This window comes from Colobus angolensis, unplaced genomic scaffold (assembly GCF_000951035.1).
Source record: "Colobus angolensis palliatus isolate OR3802 unplaced genomic scaffold, Cang.pa_1.0 Scaffold91, whole genome shotgun sequence".
Taxonomy (NCBI): domain Eukaryota; kingdom Metazoa; phylum Chordata; class Mammalia; order Primates; family Cercopithecidae; genus Colobus; species Colobus angolensis.
In genome coordinates this window covers 7,047,964-7,058,012 of record NW_012123043.1, presented here as the reverse complement: position 1 = coordinate 7,058,012, position 10,049 = coordinate 7,047,964, and the positions used below count along the sequence as shown (strand labels likewise).

The following is a 10,049-nucleotide window of genomic DNA, read 5'->3' as shown; positions in this document are numbered from 1 at the left end:
GAGAGAGAGAGAGAGAGAGAGAGAGAGAGAGAGAGAGAGAATCTGTCTGTGTGTGTTTGTATGTATATAAATGCTTTCCCGCCCCCACTCGCGAGACGGAGTCTCACCCAGTCTGGAGTGCAGGGGTACGATCTCGGCTCACTGCAACCTCTGCCTCCTGGGTTCAAGTGATTCTCCTTCCTCAGCCTCCCGAGTAGCTGGAATTACCACGCACCACCACCCCCAACTAATATTTGTGTTTTTAGTAGATATGGGGTTTTGCCATGTTGGCCAAGCTGGTCTCCAACTTCTGACCTCAGGTGATCTGCCCACTTCGGCCTCCCAAAGTGCTGGAATTACAGGCGTGTAAGCCACCACGCCCAGCCTACAAATGCATTTTTATAATTAGTTTACCAAAACTTAAAAGTCAAAAGATAGCACATAAAATCTAAATTTGAACTTCTAGCTCAATTGTCGTTGTGGCAAATATTGGCTGGAATTGAGTAATGGGTATTTCTTATGGACAGGCCAGTCTACCTTAGCCCCTACGGTCCTATTACTCCCCAAAAAGGAAACCAAGTATTAACTATATAAGACATATAGTCTTCTATATATAAGACATATAGTCTTCTTCTTACAGTGGAGACAAGGTAAAAGTAAATGATTTCTTACTTCATGCATCTATCAAAAGGGGGGAAATAGCCAGGTATGGTAGTTCATGCCTGTAATCCCAGTTACTCAAGAGGCTGAGGAAGGGGCATCACTTGAGGTCAGGTGTTTGAAGACAGTCTGGACAACCTAGTGAGACTCCCATCTCTTTAAATTAAAAAAAAAAAAGGGCGGGGGTGGACGGGGGGAATAACAGACTGAGATGATTGGCTTTACGAAAAATATTTTCCAATATCTAGCTAGAATCTCTCATTTCGAGTATGGCCACCACAGGCATTTGAGTTTGTAGTTCCTACTTTAAGCAGCTGGTGTACCTAGCAGACCCTCTTGAGACTCTGCACCTGCTGTTCCTTTCCTGTCACATCACTGCCTGGGACATCTGAGGAGCTGAGCAATCGTAGCATCTCAGGGAGTGGTTTCCAGGGGTCATGCCAGGCTTGGGCGGAGCAGCAGATGCCTATCCTCCAAAGTCACTGGGCACGCATCCAGAGACGCGCTCTGGATTCTAGTGGGAACACACAGCAGGTTCCAGCTACGCGTGGGTCCTGCCTCAGCTACTGACTAGCCCAGTGACCTAAGGCAAGTTGCTTAGCTGCTCTGTACTTCAAGTTTCCTCACCTGTAAAATGAGCATAGTAAGAGTCCCTACTCTACAGGGCGGCCGTGAGAACTAGGAGTTGATATTTATATGGTACTTAGAACAGTTCGTGGCACCAGTAAGCACGGATCTGGTGTTTCGTTGTTTTCTTGTGTATCACATTTCCAAATACCATCACGTGATCTGGTGTTTGTTAAACCACTACTAGTTGGAATACAGTATAAGGACCAGCAGCTTCAGTATGTCTTGGGGGCTTGAGAGGCAAAGCCATGGGTCCTGCCCACAAATCAGAATCTCTGGGAGTTAGGCCCTCCAGGTGACTTTGATATGCACGAGTTAGAAAAGCACTGTTAAATAATTTTTTTCATTTTTTTTTTTTGCATGGTGATTAGATGTTTAGGGGAGGTATGTAAGGCTAAAATCAGATATAGTAAAAATATCCCTACAGTAAAAAATTCCTTAAACATCCCAGGCGCAGTACGGTATTTACATATTGCATCAACTATGTATGGATGCATTTGGATAGATTGCATCAACTCTGTAAAATGTTATGTATTATGAAACATGTATTGTATATAATACAGTACATATAGAGTATTTTAAATAAGTAAATATTATAATTGAATAAAATATATACAATCAGTCCTCTGTATCATAGGTTCCACATCCGTGGACTCAACCAACCTCAGATCGAAAATATTTAAAAAAGAAATTTCATCTGTACTGAACATGTAGACTTGTCATTATTCCCTAGACAATACAGTGCAAAAACTATTTACATACGATTTACATTATATTAGGTATTATAAATAATCTAGAGGCACAGGGGCTCATGCCTGTAATCGCAACACTTCGAGAGGCTGAGGTGGGAGGACTGCTTGAGGCCAGGAGTATTGTATTTTTTTTGTAGAGACAGGGTCTTGCTATGCTGCCCATGAGCCTGAGCAACATAGCAAGACCCTGTCTCTACAAAAGAATACGAAATTTAGCTGGGCATGGTGGCATGCGCCTGTAGTCCTAGCTACTCAGGAGCCTGAGGCTGGAGGATTCCCTTGAGGCCAGCAGTTTGAAGCTGCCAAGATTAAGCCACCGTACTCCACTCAGGGTGACAGAGCAAGACCCTATCTCAAAAATAATAACAACTGGCTGGACGTGTTGGTTCATGCCTGTAATTCCAGCACTTTGGGAGGCCGAGGTGGGTGGAGCACCTGAAGTCGGGAGCTCAAGACCAGCCTGACCAGCATGGAGAAACCCCGTCTCTACTAAAAATACAAAATTAGCCGGGCATGGTGGCGCATGCCTGTAATCCCAGCTACTCAGGAGGCTGAGGCAGGAGTATTGCTTGAACCTGGGAGGCGGAGGTTGTGGTGAGCAGAGATGGCACCATTGCACTCCAGCCTGGGCAAAAAGAGTGAAACTCTTGTCTCAAAAATAATAATAATGATAATAATAATAACAATAAATAAAAAAGGTATACACGGATGCACATAAGTTATATGCAAATACTATGCCATTCTATATCAGGGACTTGAACATCAGCACAATTTGGTACCTTTGGAGGTCCTGGAACCAACCATTTCAGATACAGTGGGATGACTATACAGTCCTACATCACTTAATAGCATAAACATGTTCTGAGAAATGCATCACCAGGCAATTTCTTTGTTATTCAAACCTCACAGAGTAAGTTTACACAAACCTAGACGGTACAGCCTACTCCACACCTCGGCTAGATGGTATAGCCTATTGCTCCCAGGCTACAAACCTGTACAGCATGTTACTGTACTGAATACTGTAGGCAATTGTAATGCAATGGTTAAATATTTGTGTATCCAAACATCCAAATATAGAAAAGCTACAGCAAAGATACAGTAGTAGAATCTTGCAGGACCACCGTCCTACATGTGCTCGGTCGTTGACGGAGACATTGGTGGGAAGGCAGCGCATGAGTGCATGTGTATTTGATTTGATTTCACCTTGCCGATCAGATCAGACTCTCCTGCTCACCCACTTTCAAAGTGTAGGGTTCCCCAGGGGCTGGGTCCCAGGACAGGGCACTGCAGAGAGGGGCCTCCCTGACCATAAGGAGAAAGGCCCCATCCCACCTAGATGCAGAGTAGAGAAGAGAGCCCAGCCCAGCTCGCCCTGGGGTCCCCTCCTGCAGCCCAGGGGCCTGGAGAGCGTCCAGGAAGCAGGCGGCTCAGCCCATCCGGGCACCAGGAGGGGCTCAGAGCCAGGCCGAGAGCAGGGGGGTGAGAAGTGGGAGTGGGCGCAGTCGGGGAGGGGGTTTTATCCTGAAGCCGAAGGCAGCAATTACATAACAAACAAACCCTGGGCTCAAGCTGTGAATTAATCAAACCGCTGAAAATAAAACCTTCCTCTCAGGAACTTCAGACAAAAGAAATGAAAACAACCAGGCTGGCTGGAAAATAAAAGGCAGCAGCACTGAATGGGGGACAAAAGGAAGCCAGACAATAGGGTGTTGGACAAAAGCAATAAAGCCAAAGGAAGTGTGACAGGCGCACAATGCGGGCCTGTGGGCCTCTGATCCGTGAGCTCTGCACCACCTCACTCACACCCACCGTGGGCACAGGCCGGCCACCGGGTCCCTCCTCACTCCAGACTTGGGTCCTAAGGGTCTCTCCTTCATTCTGTCCCAACTTCAGGGGCTTCCAGCTCCTACCTCAAAGCCTTCCTGCTGCAGCCCAGAAATCCCAGCAGCAGCCGCAGCCTCCGGGAGCATGGTCAGATGAGCAGGACACAGAAGTCCAAGGTCTCCCCAGTTGGGGATGGTGAACAACCATCCATCCCTGGAGCTGATGGTGGAGGCAAAGGAGGCCATCATCTGTCCTAATTAACCCTAGGACTGCGCGGCCCAAGATTGCAGCCACTTGCCACATGTGGCTACTAAGCACTTATAATGCAGCCAGTCCCAACGGAAATGTGCTGTAAGCATCAAACCCACCCCAGGTTTCGAAGGCTTAGTACACAGAATAGAATGTAACATAGCTCATTAATAATGGTTACTGATTACAAGTTGAAATTCTTTTTGGATAAGTTGGGTTAGATAAAATATATCACTAAAATTCATTTCACCTATTTCTTTCTTTACTTTTTTATGTAGCTACCAGCAAATATTACACATGCAGTTCCCATTATATTTCTGTTGGACAGTGCTACACTAGGACATCTCCTCCCTTTGAGCTTTTACACACACTTAGCCTAAACGGTCCCTCCAGCCAGGCACCATGGATCACCCTTATATTAAGGAGCCTGTCTCCTGGCCCTCTCAGCAGCCTACCCTGGCCTCCAGCACAAAGACAATGGCTCCTGGTGACCAGCCAAGCCGGCTTAGAGGTGTCAGTCTGTTCACTAGGGCTTGGTGCCCACCAGATAACCCTGCCCAGACAAGGGCCCTTCCATCCTCACAGGTGTCTGGCTCAATGGCAGGTGTTGGGCACTGGCCCTTAGTTGGTATCCTCTGGGCCCACTTGTCTGTGAAAAGGCAACAGCCCAGGCGCAGTGCCACCCTGCCCCCGCTGGAGAGCATCTCTGGGTCTCACCTTTCGGGGAGAGTGTCCCTGGGTGCCTCTTTTACCTCCCTCTCCCCCTCCCCAAACACAGGTCTGCTTGAGAAGAGCAGCTCCTTTCCCTGCCCTGTCTGGTCTTAAGGGAACCAAGCCCCAGCCTGCCATGGCCCAGAGAGACGCAGGTGTCTCTGTGAAGAGCATCAGTGCCAGGCTCCAGACCCTAACCATCCCAGAGAGGGGAGTGACGGTCCCATGATCAACTAGATAAGGGAGGAAAGGGAGCGAGATGGAAAGAGAGGGGTCGTTATGTGGTCACTGCTCTGTCACTCTGCAGCTGGGGGTCTCTGCACAGTCTGTTTCACCCCTGCAAGCTGTGTGTATAAAACAAGGGTGCTGGAGGGAGTCAGGGGACAACTTGGAAGACCCACCGGGTTTGAATCCAACAACCTGGGTTTAAATTCCTGCCCTGCCACAGGCTAACATGTGTGAACCTAGTCAAGTTAATTAACCTCCCTTAGCCTGTCTCCTCATCCTTACAATGAGCACAATAACCCATATCTCACTGGTATCCATGAAGATTAAATAATACAGGGTGAATATCTATCTATAAGTTGTGTGCAGTCCAAGATGTTCTGAGAGTCAAGTGGTTGAGAGAAAAGACTCTAGAGTCAGACAGACTTGGGTACCTTTGAATCCCAACTCTGACCAATCATTGCTGTGCAACTTTGGGCAAGTAACTTAACTTCTCTGTGCCCATTTCCTCCTCAGTAAAATGGGAATAAGAAACTCAACACGGAGAGATGAATCTTCTGTTGACAACACCAGACCCTATCAGAGTGCCTATTTTACATTCTCATGGCATTTTGAACTTGACCTTAAAAGTATTTGTCACAGTTGGTAATGATACCTTTACACACTTTATTTTGGAGTTGCCGGGCACGGTGGCTCACAGCTGTAATCCCAGCACTTTGGGAAGCCGAGGCAGGCAGATCATCTGAGGTCAGGAGTTTGAGATCAGCTTGACCAACATGGTGAAACCCTGACTCTAGTAAAAACACAAAATTAGCCAGGTGTGTAATCCCAGGTACTTGGGAGGCTGAGGCAGGAGAATCACTTGAACCTGTGAAGCAGAAGTTGCAGTCAGTTGAGATCATGACACTGCACTCCAGCCTGGGCAACAACAGCGAACACTCCGTCTCAAAAAAAAAAAAAAAAATTATTTTGGATTCACCCAGTAGCCAAAAATGTACCTGTTTCTGCTCATCATTGTGGCTCCAGAGCCTAGCACAGTGCCTGAAACACAGTAGGTGCTCAATAAATATTCTTAGAATGACAAGAGAGTGACAAAGAGTTCAGCAGCACAGCACAAAGCAGGTCTGGATGCTTAACAGGTGATGGATACTGTCAGGACTATTAGACAGCTCCTGCTCTCTCAGGCTTTTCTCCCACACCCAATTATCCTCTGCTGTCTCTTCCTTGGGTCTAAGTTCTTCCTGTGAGTTACCTAAATACCCCAAGCAGCAAAGCGAGTCCATTTCCTTTTCTTTTTACCTTGGGTCAGATAAGAAACATTTTCCATACTTTTTAGATTTAAAGACCCCGTTGGAGTCCGCCCTTAAGTCTCCCTTTAGACTTTCCAGAAACTAAAATAATCCCTCAAGTTCCTTTACTCCTTTGTTACACAGCACGCTCCTTGCTTCAGTGATTTTCCATGTGGCTCCGCAGGAGGTTTTAAGGTCAGTAACCTCAAACTCCGCTGTCCCAAAATGCCCAGAAGCCAGAGAACCCTGGGTCCACAGGATGCAGGCATTACTGGGCTCCCTCAGTTTCCACCCTAGTCTGATGCCTTGTGGTCAGAGGCCACAAGTGCATAGGGTAGCCCATCAGCCCCTCACTCGGATGGAAGTGCTCCTGTGTGCCCGGTTTCTTCTCTTGCCCAATCTTAACACATTTTACAAACAGAGAAACTGAGGTCACGAGATGTCGAGTTCACACAGCTTTTTGGGCAGCACTGCTTCAAGACTATATAGAATGGCCAGGCGCGGTGGCTCATACCTGTAATCCCAGCACTTTGGGAGGCTGAGGCGGGTGGATCACCTGAGTTCGGGAGTTCAAGACCAGCCTGGCCAACATGGTGAAACCCCATCTGCACCAAAAATACAAAAATTAGCCAGGCATGGTGGTGCACGCCTGTAATCCCAGCTACTCAGGAGGCTGAGGCAGGAGAATAGCTCGAACCCAGGAGGCGGAGGTTGCGGTGAGCCGAGATCGCACTGCTGCACTCCAGCCTGGGTGACTGAGTGAGACTCTGTCTCAAAAACAAACAAACAAACAAACAAAAAAAGACTGTGTAGAGTCAGAGGCCGTCGCCAGCTGGGGTGCTGAGCAGCATCTCCGCTCTGCCCTCCCTTCCTTCTCAGGAACCCACCTCACAATCTCTCTTCTGTTCTTCTTCCTCCTTGGTCTTATCTCACCCAAGTGAGCATCCTTAAGAAGTGAAGACCTCTAAGGAGAAGGCTCCAGCCATCTTCACCCTTGACACGCAGAGCCTTGAGTCTCAGCTGGTGCCTGCCAGGCCCTGGGGCCCCCAAATCCAGCACCTGGGACAAGGTACAGAGAGGCACCCGCCTCCAAGGAGGGACAGTGGCTCAAAGCATGGCCCTTATATGACAAAGCCCGCTGTAGGTGCCGATCCTCTTCCTTTCTCCTCCCCACAACCAGCCCCGTCACGGCCCCTCTGACCCCCACCAACCCACAGGTGCACACACACCTAGCCCCTTTCTGCCCAAAACAAATCACCAGCCACTTCCTCTTCTAACCAGTCAACCACCGACCCTGTTGGATTGGAATCAGAGGAGTTTTTACTGTCAGCCCTTCCTCCCTCCACAACGACAGTCTTCCCCCCCACAAAAAAATATCTAGATGAAGATAAAGATAAATTCCAGTCATCGTAGCATGACGGGTGACTCAGACGCTGGGCTACAGGAAGCCTGAACAGACAGGCAGACCCTCTGAGAGGGCCAATGGCTACACTTCCCCGCTGGGCACACACTAAGCCCCCTCCACTGCTGGCTCCCACTCCCAAGCTTGCCCTGAGTGGGTGGTGCCAAGGGGCATCACCAGGGAAAGAAATCCATGCAGCAGGGGTGGGGCAGGGCTTGAGTCCCAGGGGAATGCCACTTCCTCTGAAAGCCTCCAGAGAGCTGAGAACCTCAGGCTGCCCTAAACAATAGCCCAAGGCGTGGGTGCCCAGAACAGTGCCCCGGTGCCACATCCTGCCATTCTTCTCACAGACCACACCCTGCCACCCTTCCTGGCTACACCCGATCCTATCTCTAATGTTTACTCAGAGCTGGGAGCTGGACTGGCTGCAGGCTTGGGACAAAGCTTTCCTAAGAGTCCCTCTCTCCCCTTCCAGCCTCTGTAGGCCCTGGGGGGGATCAGATCCAGGGCGCGGCCAGTCTGGTCTAGCCCAGCTCAGGGGGGCCACAGCCAACACTCCCTCGGCTGTTTCCAGGGTGGCCAGGGTGGCATTCACCTGGTAGAGCGACCAACACCAGACAGAGACTGGGTAAACTCCCAAGCATGGGAGAAGAGGTGCTTCCCCGCAGCGCCTCAGGGACAGAATCACAGTCCAGCCTGAGCTTCTGTGGCTGCCGTGACTCAGCTGACCCTGGCCCAAGGGCACAAAGAAAAGCAGTGGCCAGGGAGACACTGTAGCTGTGATGTTCCCACCTGGTCCTCGGGCCTTGGAGGCACCTGAGTCTTCTCCCAACCCAGTGAGTGGGTCAAGAAAGAGACAGATGGGACCACTTGAAAGCGCCGCTGGGGCTCCCAGTGTGATGTGGGCCTCCAGAAGGCCCAAACTGAAAAGAGGTCAACAGTGTCTCCAGGAGGCCGTTCTCTGGAGGCCTTCCTGCCTCTAGGACCCAAGCCTGTCTCCAGGTTCTCCTGCACCCCAACAGTGCTAGAAGGCAGGGGCAGGCCTCATCCTTGTCTCCCAATGGCAAGGCCAAGCCTGTGTCCTGGACACGTGAGCACCTCTGGCTTCCTGCGGGGACAGTGCTCATCCTAGGGCCAGGAGATGCAGAAATTGTGCAGCTGAGGCTGACTGGCCATGTCAAAGGCCCCTTGGGGGATAGCCCTGAATATTGACCAAAGGAATGGGAGGCAAAAAGCAAGCATGCAGTGGAACAGCACTTACTTGGCTGCAAACACTAAGTGAAAGGCTCTTCATTCACATCCCTGCTTAATCCTCAAAAGAACACTACAAAGACTAAGGCTCAGGGGGCTGGAACGTCCTACTCAGGGCCCAGTAGAAGTAGCATTTGAACTCAGGCCTCACTGATGTCTAAATCCACATCCTTTCATTTATCCGCTGATGCCCTGGCCACTCTCCTCAGCGCGAAATAACAGGCTCTGGTCCAGCAAAGATAGAATGGCCACTGTCTTCACCTCTTATAGGATTGCAGTTGTTTTTGACTTGAGTCATGGCCAAGGAAAACCGAATCAAAAGAAACCCAGGCGGCCAGGCGCGGTGACTCAAGCCTGTAATCCCAGCACTTTGGGAGGCCGAGACAGGCGGATCACGAGGTCAGGAGATCGAGACCATCCTGGCTAACACGGTGAAACCCCGTCTCTACTAAAAATACAAAAAACTAGCTGGGCGAGGTGGCGGGCGCCTGTAGTCCCAGCTACTTGGGAGGCTGAGGCAGGAGAATGGCGTGAACCCGGGAGGCGGAGCTTGCAGTGAGCTGAGATCCGGCCACTGCACCCCAGCCTGGGCGACCGAGCAAGACTTCGTCTCAAAAAAAAAGAAAAAAAAAAAAGAAACCCAGGCAGCTCTGGCAACTTAGGGAAAAGACTTCACCTCTCAAAACTTCCATTTCTTCATGTGTAAAAGAGAGATTCCAGGAACTATTTTGTGAGTAAGAGATAAGGTATAATTATAGAATCTGGTACAGAATATATGTTCAGGGAAGGAGGTAAGGAGAAAGAGCCCTAAAGGAGGAAGGAGTCCCTCTCCCTCCCTACCCCCAAGGGCAAGGGGGAGAAGGACTGGCACCCTATTCTCCTCCCCAGCCAGCCCAACTCTTCTGGAGGCAGGTGGGTGGGTGTGATGACCCAGCATTGCTGGGAAGCATCCTGGTGTGGCTAATGGAAAAAGGACTTTATCACATGGACCTGTGTCTGAAGACTGGCTCTGTTACATACCACTAGATGTGTGACCATGAGGAAGTTTCAGTTTCTCTATCTTTTTTTTTTTTTTTTTTT

At 49.6% G+C, this 10,049-nt stretch overlaps 1 protein-coding gene across 1 annotated transcript in view; it reads right to left on the bottom strand.

Moving 5' to 3' along the window:
- SOX13 (SRY (sex determining region Y)-box 13) overlaps nucleotides 1–10,049 on the bottom strand; it is a 54,949-nt gene that overhangs the window by 15,116 nt on the left and 29,784 nt on the right. The window lies entirely within an intron of this gene.